Genomic DNA, 20,463 nt, shown 5'->3' with positions numbered 1-20,463 from the left:
CTGATACCAAAACCAGAAAAAGCTGTCACAAAGAAAGAAAAGTACAGGCTAATATCACTGATGAACAGAGATGCAAAAATCCTCAACAAAATACTAGCAAACAGAATCCAACAGCACATTAAAAGGATCACACACCATGTTCAAGTGGGGTTTATCCCAAGAATGCAAGGATTCTTCAATATACGCAAATCAATCAATGTGATAAACCATTTTAACAAATTGAAGGAGAAAAACCATATGATTATCTCAATAGATGCAGAAAAAGCTTTTGACAAAAATCAACACCAATTTATGATAAAAATCTTCCAGAAAGTAGGCATAGAGGGAACTTACCTCAACATAATAAAGGCCATATGTGATAAACCCACAGCCAACATCATTCTCAATGGTGAAAAAATGAAAGCATTTCCACTAAGATCAGGAACAAGACAAGGTTGCCCACTCTCACCATTATTGTTCAACATAGTTTTGGAAGTTTTAGCCACAGCAATCAGAGAAGAAAAAGAAAGAAAGGGAATGCAAATTGGAAGAGAAGAAGTAAAGCTGTCACTGTTTGCAGATGACATGATACTATACGTAGAGAATCCTGAAGATGCCACCAGAAAACTACTAGAGCTAAACAATGAATTTGGTAAAGTAGCAGGATATAAAATTAATGCACAGAGATCTCTTGCATTCCTATACACTAATGATGAAAACTCTGAAAGAGAAATTAAGGAAGCACTCCCATTTACCATTGCAACAAAAAGGATAAAATACCTAGGAATAAACCTACCTAAGGAGGCAAAAGACCTGTATGCAGAAAACTGTAAGACACTGATGAAAGAAATTAAAGATGACACAAACAGATGGAGAGATATACCATGCTCTTGTATTGGAAGAATCAACACTGAGAAAATGACTATACTATCCTAGGCAATCTACAGACAAAATGCAATCTCTATCAAACTACCACTGGCATTTTTCACAGAACTAGAACAAAAAATTTCACAATTTGTTTGGAAACACAAAAGACCCCAAATAGCCAAAGCAATCTTGCGAAAGAAAAACCGAGCTGGAGGAATCAGGCTCCCTACCTTCAGACTATACTACAAAGCTACAGTAATCAAGACTGCATGGTATTGGCACAAAAATAGAAATACAGATCAATGCAAAAGGATATGAAGCCCAGGGTTAAACCCATGCACATATGGTCACCTTATCTTTGATAAAAGAGACAAGAATATACAATGGAGAAAATACAGCCTCTTCGATAAGTCGTGCTGAGAAAACTGGACTGCTACATGTAAATGAATGAAATTAGAACACTCCCTAACACCCTACACAAAAATAAACTCAAAATGGATTAAAGACCTAAATGTAAGGCCAGACACTATAAAACTCTTAGAGAAAAACACAGGCAGAACAGTCTATGACATAAATCACAGCAAGATCCTTTTTGACCCAACTCCTAGAGAAATGGAAATAAAAATGAAAATAAACAAATGGGACCTAATGAAACTTAAAAGCTTCTGCAAAGTAAAGGAAACCATAAACAAGACGAAAAGACAACCCTCAGAATGGGTGAAAATATTTGCAAACGAAGCAACTGACAAAGCATTAATCTCCAAAATATACAAGCAGCTCAGTATCAAAAAAACAAACAGCCCAATCCAAAAATGGGCAGAAGACCTAAATAGACATTTCTCCAAAGAAGATATACAGATTGCCAATAAACACATGAAAGGATACTCAACATCACTAATCATTAGAGAAATGCAAATCAAAACTACAATGAGGTATCACCTCACACCGGTCAGAATGGCCATCATCAAAAAATTTACAAACAATAAATGTTAGAGAGGCTGTGGAGAAAACGAACCCTCTTGCACTGTTTGTGGGAATGTAAATTGATACAGCCACTATGGAGAACAGTATGGAGGTTCCTTAAAAAACTAAAAATAGAACTACCATATGGCCCAGCAATCCCACTGCTGGGCATATACCCTGAAAAACCGTAATTCAAAAAGTCATGTACCACAATGTTCATTGCAGCTCTATTTACAATAGCCAGGACATGGAAGCAACCTAAGTGTCCACTGACAGATGAATGGATAAAGAAGATGTGGCACATATACACAATGGAATGTTACTCAGCCATAAAAAGGAACAAAACTGAGTTATTTGTAGTGAGGTGGATGGACCTATAGGCTGTTATACAGAGTGAGGTAAGTCAGAAAGAGAAAAACAAATACCGTATGCTAACACATATATATGGAGTCTAAATAAATAAATAAATGGTACTGAAGAACCTAGGGGCAGGGCAGGAATAAAGAAGCAGACATAGAGAATGGACTTGAGGACAAGGGGAGGGGGAAGGGTAAGCTGGGACGACGTGAGATAGTGGCATGGACATATATACACTACCAAATGTAAAATAGCTAGTGGGAAGCAGCTGTATAGCACAGGATGATCAGCTCAGTGCTTTGTATCCACCTAGAGGGGTGGGATAGTGAGGGTGGGAGGGAGAGGTAAGCAGGAGGAGATATGGGGATATATGTATATGTGTAGCTGGTTCTCTTTGTTATACAGCAGAAACTAACACAATATTTTAAAGCAATTATAGTCCAATAAAGATGTTAAATTAAAAAAAAGAATACCATACTAACTAATAATAACAGCTGTATTTAAAATGTACCTAAATATATTTATTATTGGAATCCATTGTATGCTATAGTATGAAAGGTGGTGATATAAGTATTTAAAAGATGTACGTAACATGAAACCTGCTTTTTAAAATCCAAATCTTTGTAGGGATAGCTATAAGAAGCAATGTAGGAGAGCCTACAAATGCCAACTAATAACAGTATTGGTATGATTTTCCAATGAGAAAGCTTAGTGTTAGCAAATGCATTTGTTAGTAGTTACATATTTATATTGAAATGTTACTCTCTGCAAGTTAGTTTTTCAAGTACAGTAGATCCTCTCTTTGAGATTAAAAAAAAAAAGAGAGAGAGCATGGAGTTTCTTAACTGTGCAGAAAAAAGAAAAATCTCAGAAAAGTAAAAAGTGCTCATAATTCTCTGGGAACCCAGCAAATTGTTAAAGTCTTGGCCATGATGGATTACATTAGAATGTGGGAAGAGAAATACCACGCATTGTTCTGTAGAATTTTTCTTTTAACTATCCCTTTCCCATTTCTTTAATGTTTGCCTTATATTAATAGTGACTGATATGAAATAATCAACAGACTTGCGCTGTAAATCCAAAGAGAAAATTGCAAAGAATTTAAAGATTTGGCCTCATCTGTAACTCTGGCAGATAAATGGAAAAGAGCCAGAGAAGTGGGATAAAATTAAAGGAATATTGCAGTTAAATTTTATGCATTATGTCTTTATGTTATGTTTTTGCTGAAAGAAATATGAAAATGTATACAAAAAATACACAAACCTTTGCTGTCAGTAAGAGTGAATTACTGTAAATGCCACTGAGAAGCAAAAGAGAAACAACATAAATTATAATCATCATCATCATCATCAAGATTCATGTGTTAAGTTCACATATTTTTATTGCATAGGTTTAGATGTGTTAAAAGCAAATTAAATAGTCATGGTCCCTGTCTGATAGGAATTTATGATTTAAGACAGGCTACATTACGAAGACAAATGTAAGAGAAGTATCGACAAGTATATGCACCTCAGAGAAACCTATAAATTAAGTGAATGAAAGAATAAATAAACTGAATCCTTCCTATTGTTTATAAGTTGAGAAAAAGGGGAATGACACATTCCTGGATTTGGAGTTTAACCACCAGTTGGTCTCACAGGAATGACTTTGGGGATGTACTGTTGCAGTGTAGAAAATGATCTGAACTTACTGAAAGATTCGAAAGCTAGAACATTGGACATTCTGAATCTAGAATTAGGAAGCACTGCTTTGCCCGCAGACGGATTCTTGAATAAGGATTCCATATATCATGGTCCCATATTTTCACATGATGGAACATCTCTGGACTATTTCTAAGAAAGAAGTAATGAAATGAAAATGATGGATAGAGAATAAACTATAATTTCATTTATGAAATAAACTTTAAAATTGCCACCTATTTCCCCTTTCAGAATTATTCTATTTATACATTATTTTAGAGATCACCTTGTAATTATGTGTTTTTCTTTGAGTCTTGTAATAGTCTTCATCCAAAATCCATACTATTCTGATCTGACCAGAACAAAATTTCAGAAAATACCATTTTTAATAATTAAATTAAAATTTAAATCATCCTCAAATTAGTTCCTTATGTATTTAAAATGTCTTCACTAATAAAAAGAAGACTGAAGTTGTATGATACAAGCTTTCATAATTTAATCCCCTTAATTCAGTTATTTAAAAAGTAGGAAAAAATAGCACAACCAATATGGTTCATTAAAATATTAGCAATGTAAAAAGTGGTTTTAGTAGTTGCACAATTTTATAATTTTTTAAAACATCCTTGGTGTTATTCAGTGCTTCTTAGTGAAACCCATTTGTGTTGTTTATTTTTCAATTTGCTCTTCATTGCCTGCTTTGCAGTAGAACATGTGTTTGCAATTGTATTTAGCAAAATTCATGATCTTAACATTGTACACCAAAGTCAATGTGCCTTCCTGGCACAAAACAGCCAGTATTCAAACACTTTTCTAATGTTTGGGGTTTCTGTCTCAATTGACAAAATTGAAAAATATGTATTAGCCAAGCAAAACCACTATCTCAAAGCCATGTTGAAAATTACTCCAACCTGTCAAAGCCAATTGAAATTCCCTTCCCAGCCCAATTCCTAGCTTCATTTTGTATGTGAAATAGGAAAAGTTGGATTTGATTATAACCACATGCAGAAGGAACCAAGAAATCACATGTACCTTATATATTTAATACTATAGATGATTTTCCTTTCAAAGAATTTGTCTTTCTTTTTCCACCATTTATCGCATCTCACCTGTTCCGAATAAGTCACTCATTTCTAGTATCTATACGTGAGCAGTTTAATTAGAGTTGTATAACACATTTTAAAAATCCTTGCTGCACCACATCATTCTCACCTTGGAGACGGAACAACCCTAATGGAAGAAATCTAAATCTATCCCTCATGCAGATCCAGTAATTTGGGATATTGCTCAATGTCAGACTATTTTCTATTATTTATTATGTTTATATACCAACTACAGTGGTCTTCTATGGTGCCCAGTTGCTGTTAATCCAATTTTAACAAAAGGGCATGATTCTGTTCTTGAAGTTCACTATAGAAGTAAGTTCCCTTCTTTAAGAAAAAAAATCAACTTTAGTTCACACCAGAACACAGAAGGGCTAACACAAGGTTATACACAAGATGAGAAACATGACTAAAATATTACCCTGCCCCACTATTGATGTCAAGCAGTACAAACTGCTTGGAAGTTACAGCCCATAAAATCCCTGGCAAAACTTAAGAGAACAACAAAAACAAAGTAATGGCATTGGGGAAAATAAAGGCAGGTTGCTTGGAATAAACAATATGATTTCTATCTATAAAATCACCCCAGAGTCCATTGCATTTAACATTTATGAGCATTATCTAAAGGAGAAAGCAGAATGTGTTCAAAGAAGTCTAAGAGACAAATAAACGCTGTGGATCACATCTCAGTTCACTGTTATTTATTGATGAGATAGTCTAGAATTTTCATCAAGGCTTTGATGTAAATATTTCTTCCTCATTTTAGCTAGTATAATTGAGACTCTGATGGAATAAATGATGTGTTCAGACCAGCCAGTGCATTACTCTCAAGGAATGAAATGAATTGGAAGCTAATTTCCAGGCACTAGAATGATTTGAGATACTCAACCATTTGGGATGAGTGAAGTTTTGAATTCTAGTTTGAGATACTTAGGCTTTTCATCGTTTATACTCGCTTATGGTTGAAATATAAATTCAAGGGAGAAAAGTACCTGTAGGACTGAGCAGACTTTCTCCGCCACTGCCATGGCAATCATGGAAGGACTTGTTATGGAAGTGCCACATGATCAAGTTAGCCTGGGGTTCTGAGCTCCCACATGGAAGACAGCTGCCCTGGAAAGCTGCCTGTACCCTCAGCAGACCTTGAGAGAGCAAATAAATAAACTGTTGTATATTAAGCCACTGGGATTTTGGTATTGTTTGTTTCCAAATTATAATGTAACCTATCTTGACTGATATATCAACCATAGTTAAAAACCTGTTAATATATTTGTATTTAGCTTTCCAGTATTATTTTCTATTTATAGATATATAAAAATTTAGATCATGTTGTACATGTTATTTTGTAAACTATCCTTTACTAAATAATATATAATGAACATTTTCCCAAGCCATTAAATATTTTTTCCAAAACACTATTTTCAATAGTTACAGACCATTGAATTAACATTGTACCATATTTTATCTAACCTTTCACTAATATTGGACAATTTTGCTAAATAGTGCTATACTAGCTAACCTATTCCATGTTCTTTGTGTATATTTCTGATTACTTTTCTGGGATAATATTTCCACAATGAAATTCTGCATCAAAGTTTATTCACATTTTAAAGGCTTTTGATACCCATTGCCAAATTACCCTTCAAAGATTTTTTATGAACTTACAATTTTTCCGAGTGTGTAACATATCATTGTCACTCTACCTTTGATGGCCCTGAGAATTACAGTTTCTAAAATTGAAAATTTGGTATATAAAAGCTCTCTCAATTCTCATTTTAATTTGAAGGCAGTTATTAGGAGTAGCTGATTTCAGGGAGAAGACCAGGAATTCAGTTCTTTTAAGAATGGAAGCATTTAATGCTATATACTTGACTCTCTATATCTTTTGTCTCATTCTGAAAATGCTATTATGAGATATTTCATTGTCATTATTTTATGAGGTCCCTATGGATTCAAGTTCATATTTGATCCAAAAATTTCACAGGATAATTTTTAATTCCAGTCTTTGAGTTTCTTTTTAATATTTGCTTGCATATGTATTATTGATTACTAGTTTTATTAATTCATGGTCTGAGGCTAATTTGCATAATTCCATTTATTAGCATTAAAATATATAATTTGCATACAAATAAACACCCATTATTTTAAAAGTTTTGTTTCAGTCTCATGGATGTGGTAGACTTGGTAAATCTGGTACTGAGTATTCATTCTATTTTCTAAAGATTTTTTTAGTACTACAGAGGCTGGAAAGCTAAAACTCGTATTTCCAAGATTAATTGGCAATTCAAAATGTAGATGTGAAACAGATCACACTGAAAATGCCCCACTCCAAACCTTGAGATTGGGAAAGTGCAGGTGAGGCTGAGGTGGGGGACTACTTCTCGCTTTGCTTTTTGCAGCTGGCAAATAAGGACAGAGACGGTATTGTCCCAGTGCCCAGTCACTAACTTTACAAGCACTTGCAGTGGAGACATTGGCAACAGTTTCCTGATGCCTGGATCATAGCTCCAGGGGTGTGCTCTTGAACTTGACAGTTCAGGTGGTGTTCACATGATTACCCACTTTTCTAATTATGGCAAAAGTGGCAGCAACCCTGCAGGCCTGTGGAGCAGTGTGATTCTGGGAATCATTCCTAGGGATCATCCTACAGTTCAGTTCTCTTGCCTTTTCAGGCATTTTGTATGAACTAAGTTATCTGGGGCAAATATCTTTTGCTTAAAATAGCCAGAATGATCTCTATTTCGTAACTGAACCACCAACTGACATAAATAAGTATTTAAGACTTAGCCCTTCTTTGTAGTTTCTAAAATTTGATATATAGATATGTCTAAAATAATGTGATTAATTATATTACTTTGATTATCTATATTCTTTTTTCTTTTATTGATACCTACTTGCTTTTAAAAGATAAGAGAGTATTGTATTAAAGTCTTCTTCAACAGTTGTGGAGGTGTTTTTTTCATTCTCTCCTTGATTTATAATTTTTTTCATCAGTTTTGATGTTCTATTTACTTTACAAAAATTTCATTTTTTAGAATTTCATTGTATTTGGTATTTTTCACCTACTAAAAAATAACCATTTTGTTCACTTTAATGTTTTTCTTTTTCTTTAAATTCTTTCTTATCTAATACCAATATTGAGACCTGGAGCATCATTTTTATTGCATCTATTTGATATCAATTTTTTAATTTTTAACCTCTATAAGTGACTGATTTTATACATATAGAAATCCATTTGCAATGAAGAACTTGTTGGTTATCTGAGGTGAGATAATAATGTGTGAATAAAGTAAAAAGCATAGTTATGAAATGAGTCCAACTATTACTCAGTGTTAGTAACATCAATCTAATCTAAGACAGATTGGTTTAAGCAAGTTTTCAAAGGTAATATCAACATGTAACTTTTGCCTTTTGACATGACATGAAATCTAATCCTGCCTTAAGACACAAAGTGCTGGCCACACTTAGCGAGCAAACATGATCATGGCCCATGACAGGTAACCTTCCACATAGACAACGACTTTTCATATCAATGCTGTTTCATAATACTAACTTTATGAAGACATTTTAAGCAACAATTAAGGATATATGTTTCATTTATAAAGCAATGGCTTGTGTGATCCTGATGCAAACAACTCAAATGAATTGACAATTGTATAAACATAAAATACCTACAAGGTTAAGTCTGCACAAGTGCAGGCAATGACAGCTACAAAATAATTCAGTCCTCTGCCTTCTGGGAGCAAGTTTCTTTGACATCAATTTGAAGCATTGTATCCCAATTTCAGAAACAAAGATAAAATAACATATTATAGTCAAGAAAATATGCGAATGCATTTGGGAATTGCTTAATTAATGGCTAATAGTTCATTTTATAAAATCAGTCATTTATAAGGATTGTTTTATTTTCACTAGAAATTCTTGGAATAAAGAACTCTTTTAGGAATTTTTTAAAATATTATATCTGAATTAAGAAAACACACAAGTATAAATGTTGAAGTGGCACAGGTAACAGCACTTATACAATGCTGCCTTAACGCAAGGTAAGTCACCATTGGTTAGCCACGTTTCCATTACAATTACTGTCTTAATAGGCCATCTTGAGATTAATCATGTAAGGTTTCTGCTGTTGGTTACATCTATTGCAGAAGAGGAGTGAAAGGAATACAGAGAAGGAAGTCAGATTGTATTAGTTTTCTATTGCTACATAACAAATTACCACAAACAGTGCTTTAAGACAACATTCACTTATTGTCTCACAGTATCTGTAGGTCAGAAGTCCAGGCACAGTGCAGCTGGGGTCTCTGCTGGGGTCTAACACGGATGTAACCAAGATTTTGGCCTAGGCTGCGTTCCCATCTGGGGCTCAGGGTCCTCTTCCAAGCTTATTCAGGTTGTTGGCAGAACTCAGTCTCTTGCAGCTGTAGGACTGAGGTCCCCAGGGACTGATCTCAGCTTCTAGAGGCAACCCTCAGGTCCTAGCCACGTGGCCCTATCACAATACGGCAGCTTCTTTAAAGCCAGCAGGAGAATCTCCCTCGATACAGCACAACCTAATCAAGGGAGTAATAGCCCCTCATATTCTTAGGTCTTGTCCACTCTCCAGTTCGTGCAGGTCGTGTACACCAACAGGAAGAAATTGGGGGGCCATCTTAGGATTCTGCCTACCACACTATGGTTACAGGGAGATTTTTAATATAGTATCAAAAGCACGGCCAGTTGCCCTCTGTGTATCAGATGAATGCAGAGGAGACAAGGTTTCTGACCTGAAGAACAGGAATTGAGTCTTTAACAAAAATCGGTAAGAAAAAACTCAGGAAAAATAAACTAAGGCATCAAGAAGTTTAAACTAAAATTTAGCTGCAGTATAATAAGATAGATTTTTTTTCCTTAAAATCAGGAGTTAATGTTTAAACAATTGTGTTTCAATATTTTTGAAGCAAAATTGTAATGTTATTTATTTTAAATATACTGCACAACAATACAACAAACAGTCAATGTGGAATGCTTTGTGACACGCAGGATGGGTAATCCAATCCAGACCACCTCCCCAGCTTCAGTTTCTTGTCCTCCACAGAGACTAAAAACTGGTCGAACTGACCTGCAAGGCCGCAGTTTTAACCTATGCTGAAAAGTGCAATGTTAACACTAATCCACTAACAACTCAACTCAGTAAATATCTTTGAATTAAATAACTTAATGTACCCAGTTAAATAATTTTAAGTGATTGTTTCATAAGTATAATTCGTTTACACTGTTCTACCTGCTTCTTATTTTGAAGTGAAATATCAAAGGTTGTTACCCTGATTCCTATATTACCATAAAGTATTTTTAATAAAAGCATAAAGGTTAAAGATCATCTTTATTAAACAACCTCACAATCCTTTTCTTTTTTTTTTTTTTTTTTTTTTTGTGGTATGCGGGCCTCTCACTGTTGTGGCCTCTCCCGTTGCGGAGCACAGGCTCCGGATGCGCAGGCTCAGCGGCCATGGCTCACGGCCCGCCCCCACCCCGGACCGGGGCACGAACCCGTGTCCCCTGCATCGGCAGGCGGACTCTCAACCACTGCGCCACCAGGGAAGCCCTCACAATCCTTTTCTGAATGACATAATCTTCTTAATAATCCAAATATTTTCTAGATAATTATTAATTTTCAATATTTAAAGTTTTTTCCTAATTTCTAGATATGTGAAAGTATGCTCTAAAGCATGATTTGCTTTAGCTGTCTTTTCCCATATACTCTATTTTCTAAAACTTACTGCCAAAATAGTTTTAAAGGCTTAAAGAAATTCCCTATGCATGACAGTGTAGTATTAGCATATCAAATAACTTCTGCTTTTATTGAAAAGAAAGCTAAGACATTGAAATACAAAGTAATATAAAACTGATCATATGCACAAAACTTCCACTAGAAAGGATATAAAACAAAATGTTAAATCTGTATGTATAATATGGTATGTTATGCTTCAGTTTCCATGGCAACTTTCTTGACAGATGTTAACAGGGATATTGCTGTGAAACATAAAATAGCATAAAACAAAGTTATGCACATTTGCAATCAGTGATTAACTTAATACACACAGAACAGCAGAAGCTAAACCACATGATATTACTGAACTAAATACAGAAAAGATTGTGACAAGTCTGAGACGTTTATAGTACAGCATTAACAAGTTGTATATTGGAGACAAATTTTTCAAATATCCAGTTGCATAGCTCTTAATAATGGCACTAGTAATCAGGCCAAGGAATTTTGATGAAAAAGCAATTCTTTCTGTGAGCAGAGTTTTGTCTATGTTGTAGACCTGTAAAGATTTTTTTCTATGAGCACAGCATCATTGTAACTGTTACCCCGGAAATCAGCTTAATGTCTTGCTTTTAAAATTAATTGAGCCACTTTTGCTATAACAAGATAGAAAGCCAATTCAAAATAGCTTCATTAAAAAGGAATCTTTTCTTAACCAGAAAATTCAGAGATGGGACTGTCTTCAAGTTTCTCTTTCAGTCTCTCTTGGATGTCCATTACTCTACATATATCACTCTATCAAGGTCACAGATGACCTTCACATTGCAAACCAATGACAAATTTTAGGCTTTATGTCACTTCTCAGCACCACTTGTCACCATCATTCACTATAGCGTGAATCCCTTTCTTTGCTTGTCTGCCTGGATACTGGTACAGAAAATTGATTTTGGTTTTGTTTCTCAAAATAGTCAGATTATTTAACACATTGGATCAAATACTCTAAATGTTTTCCATGTCACTCAGAATAAAATAATGAGCCCACAAGCCCTCCATAGCCAACGCTCCCCTCTTTCTTACTCACCACTGCCTCCCCACACTCATTCAGCTTTAGCCATAAAGAACACCTTGCTCCACCTCAGGACCTTTGAAGTTGCTGTTTCCTCTGCCAAGATTTCTTCCCTCAGATATCTAAATGACCTCCAGCCTCATTTCACTGAAATTTCTGCTCTAAGTTTTCCTTTGCAATATTGCTTTCCTTGATCATTCTTCCTTTTAAAAAAATCTGTTGTGTTCATTGTTGTAATCTTAGAACCCAGAACAGTGTCTAGAATAACATAGGTGCTCAATAAATAGTTTTTGTATGAATGAACAATTCAATCCAGGAGATTAGACAGTGTGGCCCTTCTCCCTCTCTACCTCTCAGCAATTCTCATTTCTGCTTAGCCTCATTCTGTATTCATGCCTAATTTCTACACAGCCACACATACTATCTTTAAGATATTCGTATAAACTTACAGCATAAAATTATTGCCAAATAGGTTTAGACATATGTGTATCTCTGAATAGTACCATGTATCATGTTATGATGGCAACATTGAAGTTTCTATTAGAACAAGGCACTTATTGTGTCCTATAAATACTAATCCTAGAAAATCACTTTCACTAAAGAGATATTTGGGTGCTCATCTTTTTAAAAGAAAATTTAGTGAGCCAATAACAAGTCAAGACTAGAGAAGAAAACTTGCAGACCTTTTAAGTTATATTTTTAAAAAATAACAGAATCATGGGAATTGAGCTTAAACAAAGATGGAAGAACATACCTTTATATCATGCTGAATACATTGATGTAGTGTACTAAGCGGAAACTCTGGAGCAAACTTGACACCTGGAGCCACTTGGATTCAGTTGACTGAAACATGGATTCTGTGATGGCTTGTGCAAAACAGGTGAGTTGATTAAAAGTCCTTAGCATAAAACAGGAGGTAATCCAAGGCCTTTGGAGGTAAGAATACCAGGATAGAACTATGAAGGAAACATATAGGAAGATCAAGAAAATAAATAGCCTACAAAGGAAACTAAGAAGAATGAAACTGAATGGGGCTGAAATCCATGACAGCATGGTATCAAGGAAAACAAACGGGGAGTTCTTTGAAAAGGAAGAAGTTTCAACAGTGTCAAGTGAGATCAGAAATCATGTAAAATAACTGAAAAATGATGCTGGATTTTCAAATTACTAGGTCATTATGACCTTGGCAGAAACAGTTTATATGTGGATGAAGGCAAAGTCGGTTGAAAACTTGCTGGGGTGAAAATGGAGTAAAATAGATAATGCTTTCAAACAGTTCTCATAAATACAAAAACAACTTAATTTAGGATTTTAAAAATATTTTATATAATGTTTTTATATACATCTAAGTTAATGTATAAACACAGCCTGAATAAGTACTTTACATTAAATTTAACATTTTCCTTAAATAGACAAAATTTTGTATAATACAAAGACATAAACTTTTTTTAAAAGCATTCAGGTATACAGAATTGTATTATACATAATCCTTGGTTTATGACACACTCTTGCCACTGATCCATTCAGAATCTCTTTTCAGTCTGTTAGCTGGTTATTTTTAATAAGGTAATAAACATCTATAAAGCCACAACCCAGTACAAAAACTCAGATCTTGACAACTGACATCTAGTCATATGTACTCCGTCCATCCTCCTTTTCCCTCAGCTAGAAGTAACCATCATACAAAATCTGGGTTCGTTATTCCTCTGATTTGCATATACATATGTATACGTGTATACAATTTATAGGGAATATATATACACATATATATTCCTTAAAACTATACATCTTTATATAACATATTTTTTAACTTTTTCACTTTGTAAATAGAACATTGTACCCTGTAATGTTCTAGACTTAATTACTTAAATATTTTATTTGATATTAATATTATTATTATTATTTGGACCACACGGCGCAGCATGCGGGATCTTAGTTCCCCAACCAGGGATTGAACCCATGCCCCCTGCAGTGGAAGTGTGGAGTCTTAACCACTGGACTGCCAGGGAAGTCCCTATCTAATATTATTAAGCTATGGTTCATTCTTATTGTTAAGTGTAGCTTAATTCCTTAATTTTGCTGCGGTCTTAAAATATTTCATTGTCTGACTATACCCCATCTTTTAATCCATTCTCCTGTTGATAAACATGTGAACTGTTTCCAAGTTTTTGCTATTGTGAATAGTGCCACTAAGACATGTGTCCAGTTGTGCACATGCAAGAGTTTCTTTTTGGTGTAGACTTAGAAGTAGTATATACCTAGATCACAGTGTAAGTGAAAACATTTTCAGGATATAACAGCAAATAGTTTTCCAGAGTAGTCCAAACTATTCTCATTGGCACCAACAATGTGTAAGAGAGGCTGTGTTTTCTACATCCTCTTCAACGTTTGACATTCTGAGACTTTCAGATTTTGCCAACTAAATGCATATAAATCATGAGGAGGTCTTGATTTTACTAATTGTTAATGATGTTGGACAACTCTTAGATTTATGGTCTCATGTGTTTCCACTCCTGAGAAATATTTCTCATACCTTTTACTTGTTTTTTCTTATTGGTTTGTAAGAGTTCTTTATATATTCTCGATACTAATCATTTCCCAATTATGTGTATTGCAACCTACAAATATGCCAGTTTGTACCTTGTATTTTCCCTTTTTAAGGTCTTTTTGATGAACAAAAGTTTTTAATTGTTTATATATAGTCAAAATTACCAATTTTAAAATATATTCAATACTTTTTATCTCTTATTTAAATATTTTTCTACCACCAATTTACAAGACGTTCATCTGTATGTTTTGATATGAGGCTGACAGTTTTGTTTTTAACATGTATGTGATTAATTCTTCTGGAGTTAATTTTTGTATATGATGTGTAATAGGGATCTGATTTTATTTTTTTCTTATTAACACCAATTTTTTCTGTCATAAGTTAATGAGCAATGTCTTTTGACTACTGATTTGTCATGCCACCTCTGTCTTTCAATTTATTTAGGCTTTCTTTGATTTCCTTCATTAGTATATTATTTTTAGCATACATATCCTATACATGTTTAGATAAGTTTATACCTATGCATTTCATTTTCTTTGGAGCCATTGTAATGGTATTGTGTTGAATTTTTGTAACTACATTTCATTGTTAATATATAGAAATGAGCTTATTTTATCTGTGATTATTTTGTATCCTGCAATTTTGCTGCATTCACATATTAGCTCTTCATGTTTTTTGTAGATTTCTGGGGATTATTTTGTACTTAAGCAACTATATCATCTGCAAATCTGCAAGAATAAATCTGCAAAATGAAGTTCTAATTATTCTTTTTCTATCTGTGCTTTTTTTTTTTATTCTTTGTATTGCCTGTTCCACTGGATAGAACATCTACTACTATGTTGAATAAAAGTGGCTTAAACAGACATCCCTGTCTTGTTCTAAATCTTAAATGTTTGGTAGAATTCTCCAGTGGGACTGGCTTGACCTGGAAATTTCGTTTTTGGGAGCTGTAAATTATGACTTCAATATATTTAATGGTTACACGATTATTTACATACATTGTCTACTTTACCTTGGTTAGGTTTTGGTAGCTTATAGTTTACAAGGAATCGGTCCTTTTCCTCTAAGTTCTTGAATTTATGAGTGTATTCCCTTATTATCATTGTAATGGCTGCAGGCTCTATAGTAAATAACTCCCATGTCATTCCTGATATTGTTTATTTCCATCTTCTCTCTTCCTATCTTTGTCAGTCTTCCTAGAGGTTTATCGATTATGTTGCTATTTTTCAGAGTGAGCTTTCTGTTTTATTGACTTTTTTGTTTTCCTATTTTCAATGTCAATGATTTCTGTTCTTTTCTTTATTATGTCCTTCCTTCTGCTTTCTTTGGTTTTGTTTGGCTCTTCTTCTTCTACTCTTTTTGGGTAAGAATTCAGATTATTGATGAGGACTTTCCTCTTTTCTAACGTAACTATTTAATGCTACAAATCTCCCTTTCTGTACAGCTTTAGCTCTATACTACATTTTTTATTATATTTCATTTTCATCCAGTTCTACATACATTTTAAAATCTCCTGTGAGACTTCCTCTTGACCCAGTAAGCATTTGGAAGCATTGCTTAATTTCCAACTCTTTAGATATTTACCTGTGGTCTTTTTGCTGTTGATTTCAGTTTTAATTTTATTGTGGTCAGAGAACATATCTGTACATTTTAAATTCTTACAATTTTTTGAGGCTTAAGTTGTCACAAATTGCAAGATCTCCTTCTTAACGGCTAAATAATATTCATCATATATACCACGTTTTCTTTATCCATTCATCATTGATGGACACAGATTGCTTCCATCAAGTGATATGTTTGATTTCAATTTCTAAACGTTTATCACTAGAGTATAGAAATACAATCGATCTTGTATATTGATTGTATATCCCACAGCCTTAACATACTAATTAGTTCTATGAGCATTTTTGTAGATGCTGTCAGATTTACTACATAGATAATTATATCAACTGAGAATAGTGACAAGTTTACTTCTTCCTTTCCAGTTTGAATTCCTTCTTTTTTTTTCTTGCCTGAATGCACTGGCTATAACCTCCAATACAGTGTTGAATAGAGCTAGTGAGAACAGACAACTGTTGCTTATTCCTTATCTTTATCTTTGTCAGAAAAGATTCAGTATTTCACCATTAAGCATAATGTTAGCTGTAAGTTTTTCACAGATAATCTTTATCAAATTGAAGTTCTGTTCAATTCCAAATTTTTAAGTGCATTATCAGGAATGGATGTTGAACTTTATCAAATACTTTTTCTGTACCCCTGACATGATCATATTTCTTTCCCTCTTTTGTTTGTTAATGTAGTGAATTACTTTAGCACAAACTAATCAAAACCTCAGGCCTGTCCTCAAACTAGAATATTCTTTTTAGAGTCTTCAAAACTAAGAGTGGTGTAAATTTAGATTAGGATCTCCCTGTACCACTTCCTCAGAGAGTTCAGAGACATCCTTATAAGGTTTTTTCTTTTTTTACTCCATTAAGCATTTCTAAGTGTTTGACACTGGCAAGGTGTTACTGGTAGGTAGGAAGGCTATGGACAGGACCAGTAAAGATAAAGAAGGATGGTTCTGTTTTGAGTGTCATCTTTCTTAAGCTTTAAAGCACTATTATTTAATAAGAGCAAAGGCAGTAATGATGAGATTCAAATTAAGTTTTTGAAATAGGTAAAATAACTGAAGCAGTATTACATATGATATGATTAATACCATCAATATGGTATAAAATCATGTGTGTTGAGATTGATTTCTCTGAAATGGGTAAATGTTTTTGATGCTGAGTATAAGAGTTTTTCAAAAGGAATGATCAGAGGGCATAATAAGCTGCTTCATGAGTAAATTAGTTTTTCTGATGTGGTCTTTAACAGTCAAATAATTATATATTGAAAATGTTAAACAAATTGTCTTTCAGCATGGAAAATCTCACACAGCAGTTGTCTTTAGTATAGAGACAAATAAAAGATAAAATTAATTCAATGATATATTTTAATTCCACACACACACACACACCCATTCAAAACGTCAAATATAATCTGGTAAAAAACTGAAGTTGATATTGTGTAATTTAGGTAGTTTTTAATCTAGTAGCCTAATACATAATCATTTTTTATTAATCTCTATGTCTAAGTCTACCTTGGAATATGTTTAAGTTTGCCTTTGTTGTTATATATTTGGAGGAGTTCCAATGAAGTCTTAGTAGAATACTGATACCTTATCTGTTCTCTTCAGTAGCAACAGACTGAGTTTTTTTTACACACAGATGCCAGTCTATTCTGTCTGGAATCGTTTCTCTTAGGTTATTATTGTTGCTCTCAGATTTTTTTCAATAAGTCCGTATTACCTGCAGAATAAAGCCCAAAATGATGAATTGTACATCCAAGGCTCCTCAGAATTTGCTACTAAACTATGTTTCCTATCTTACTTGCCCAGTTTTTTCAATTAATAACTCATCGTTCTAGCCAAATTGGAAGACTTACTGCATCTTCTGAGAACTTGAAATTTTCACAACTTGGTGACTTTGATCCTGTGTTCTCTCTTCCTGGAAAGTATTTATTCTCATCATTTTATGCCAAAAATTTATCTATCTAGATTGCAGATAATAGCTCAAATGACACATCCTCCGAAAGCCTTCAAATTGTAGAATCAAATAAAATCTAATATTTAAAGAAATTCTGAGTAACTCTCAGAGTGACAGGCTAATTTTCATACTTAAGTAGGCGCTTAATCATTCTATGTGGTTATGATTATCCTTTACAGTATAAATTGATGAAGCCCTGTTTTTGCTATAGCGTGCTTCCTAGTAAGAGACACACACTCAAGTTTTGTCAAGAAGATTACAGACACACACACACTGATAGAGGTAGAGTGAAAATTTTAATTTGCTTATTTTTAGTAGGAGTTTAAATTAATAATTAAGAATATTGCTATTTTCCATATTCTACATGTTTTATGTGATATTAGATGGTCTACCTTACAAAATAAGTTTTAGTGTCATTCTTTTAGAGGGTCTAGCAAGAAGGCCTATGTCTTCATCTACAGTGTAAATACCTTTACTGCCATGTTCACAGCTGACTCTTCCAGATGTTACAGAAATCACAATTTAGGCATCCAAGCTTTAGAAAAGGTTAAGTTTTACCCTAACCACTCCCATGGGCCTGTGGCAGTTCGGCTAAACAGGCATGGGTTCATTCTGGTGATACGGAACCTACAGCTAGCTCAGACGCTTCTATTCTCTCACTTTGGCCAACATAGATGATAATATCAACCCTCGTGTTTTCTTGAGACACAAACGTTACATCAATATTAACACTAACTGGCATTCTAAGAACAAAAATTCTATCTGATCTCAGCTTCCCAAGTGTAGGCTTTCTGAAGCACAAAAATGACAGATGGGAAAATCAAGCTTATTCAAACTTGAAATTCTAAATTGTTTTCCATGTTGATGTCTTTGCTATATATCACACAAAAAAAATTCATTTCATATTCACATAATTTGCTGCAGTCTGTTTATTATTAAATGGGTCTAATAATGCTGGTTATGTCATCTGACCAGAACTTCTAGAAGTTTGATGTCTTTAACTTATACAAAGTGAGGAACTACGCATTATTTAAATAAGGTTTGGTCGACAAGATCTTCAAACACATATAGTTCAATAGTCAGGGGGTGATCAGATACAGCTGATTAAAATTTGAGTCATTGTCATTCAAAATAAAGAAACCATCATTCATACTCTGATAATACGGGTATCTTCGATAGACCCCTAATCTGTTCCATAAATGCTACCGCATCCTACAGCCTAGTTGGCAAAGTCTTTACATCTTGGTATTTTCATACCTAAACTTTGTATAAACTTTCCTTGACTATGCACACACACACACACGCACACACACACACAATGCACGTACTTCATTTGGGGATATTTTGCTTCAATTTCATATCTGGTATATAACTCTACCTAGCCAATCACTACACTGATACATAAACCTAATTAGGTGTTTACATCCCACGTGCTACTTTATGCTGCTTATCTTTGTGTTCCCAGTGTCTTCTACCTCAGTGTCTGACACACAATAGATGGTAAATACTTAGAGAATGAGAGAATCTGTCCCTTTTACATTATTTTTTTTAAAATAATTGACCATCTCTTCACTAGTAACTTACCACCTCAGTGCAAAATGAGTGCCTAATCTAACCACTGAAAACTGCAAATCTTTTGTCCTTTTTCACCCTATTCATATTAGCAAATACTCATTTTAAGTTGACAGCACTAACCACCACCTAGTGGCTAGGATGGGGAACTATATGATTTGATATATGTTACCTGGCACCTTTAAGGAATTTGGGAGGTCCAAATAGTTGGAAATAGAGGTTACCAATGACATCAGAAGCAGCAAGTAAACCCCAGCAGAATCCGATCAAGGCTGTGAATAGTCTTGTTCCTAGACTCCCCTGTCCTAGGTTTAGATCATTTAATCCTCTTTTAAGATGTCTGCATACAACAGTGAGGGACCCAATACCAGACTTCCCAGGTTCAAGTCTCATATCTCCCATTTACCCTCTGAATGATCTTAGACAAGTTATTTAATCTCCTTATGTCATAGTTTTTTTATCTATAAAATTGGGATAATAATATTACTATATGGGCCTTCATGATGGTACTATCCACATTGAGGTTCTTGTGAGGAATAACTACAATAACTCATGTGGAGAAATTAACACAGTGCCTGGCACTAAATTAGAACTCAATAATTGGGTATGGTTTCTATGTTGAGCTAGTTCATCTTCCTGGCTGGGTTTGAAACCACCCTTGATTATACTCATTATACTCAGGCAATCTTTCTCCAGTTCAGGTCCTGGTTTCTATTTTCTTCTTTGTCTGCACTGGTATCTGCTTCTGGCCTACCATGGCCTTGTCCCTTTGTAAGTCCGATGTTGGACTCATCATCTCCTCCCCACAATCTACTTCTTTTCTGAGAAGATTTCTGCCTGCAGTGAAATTCCCATATTTTCATTTCTGTGGCAATAGACATAATTCCATCTTAGATAATTTTCCTCATTTATAAATAGACCACTTTGACCACTTTACCCCTTCTTATATATCTCTCATTGCACTCTCTGTTTCTTCAGAAAAAAGAAATCACCTCTTTCTCCTACTCTTTTCTTCTG

Source organism: Phocoena phocoena, chromosome 12, assembly GCF_963924675.1.
Source record: "Phocoena phocoena chromosome 12, mPhoPho1.1, whole genome shotgun sequence".
Lineage (NCBI taxonomy): Eukaryota > Metazoa > Chordata > Mammalia > Artiodactyla > Phocoenidae > Phocoena > Phocoena phocoena.
Note: the sequence above shows the minus strand (reverse complement) of the source record.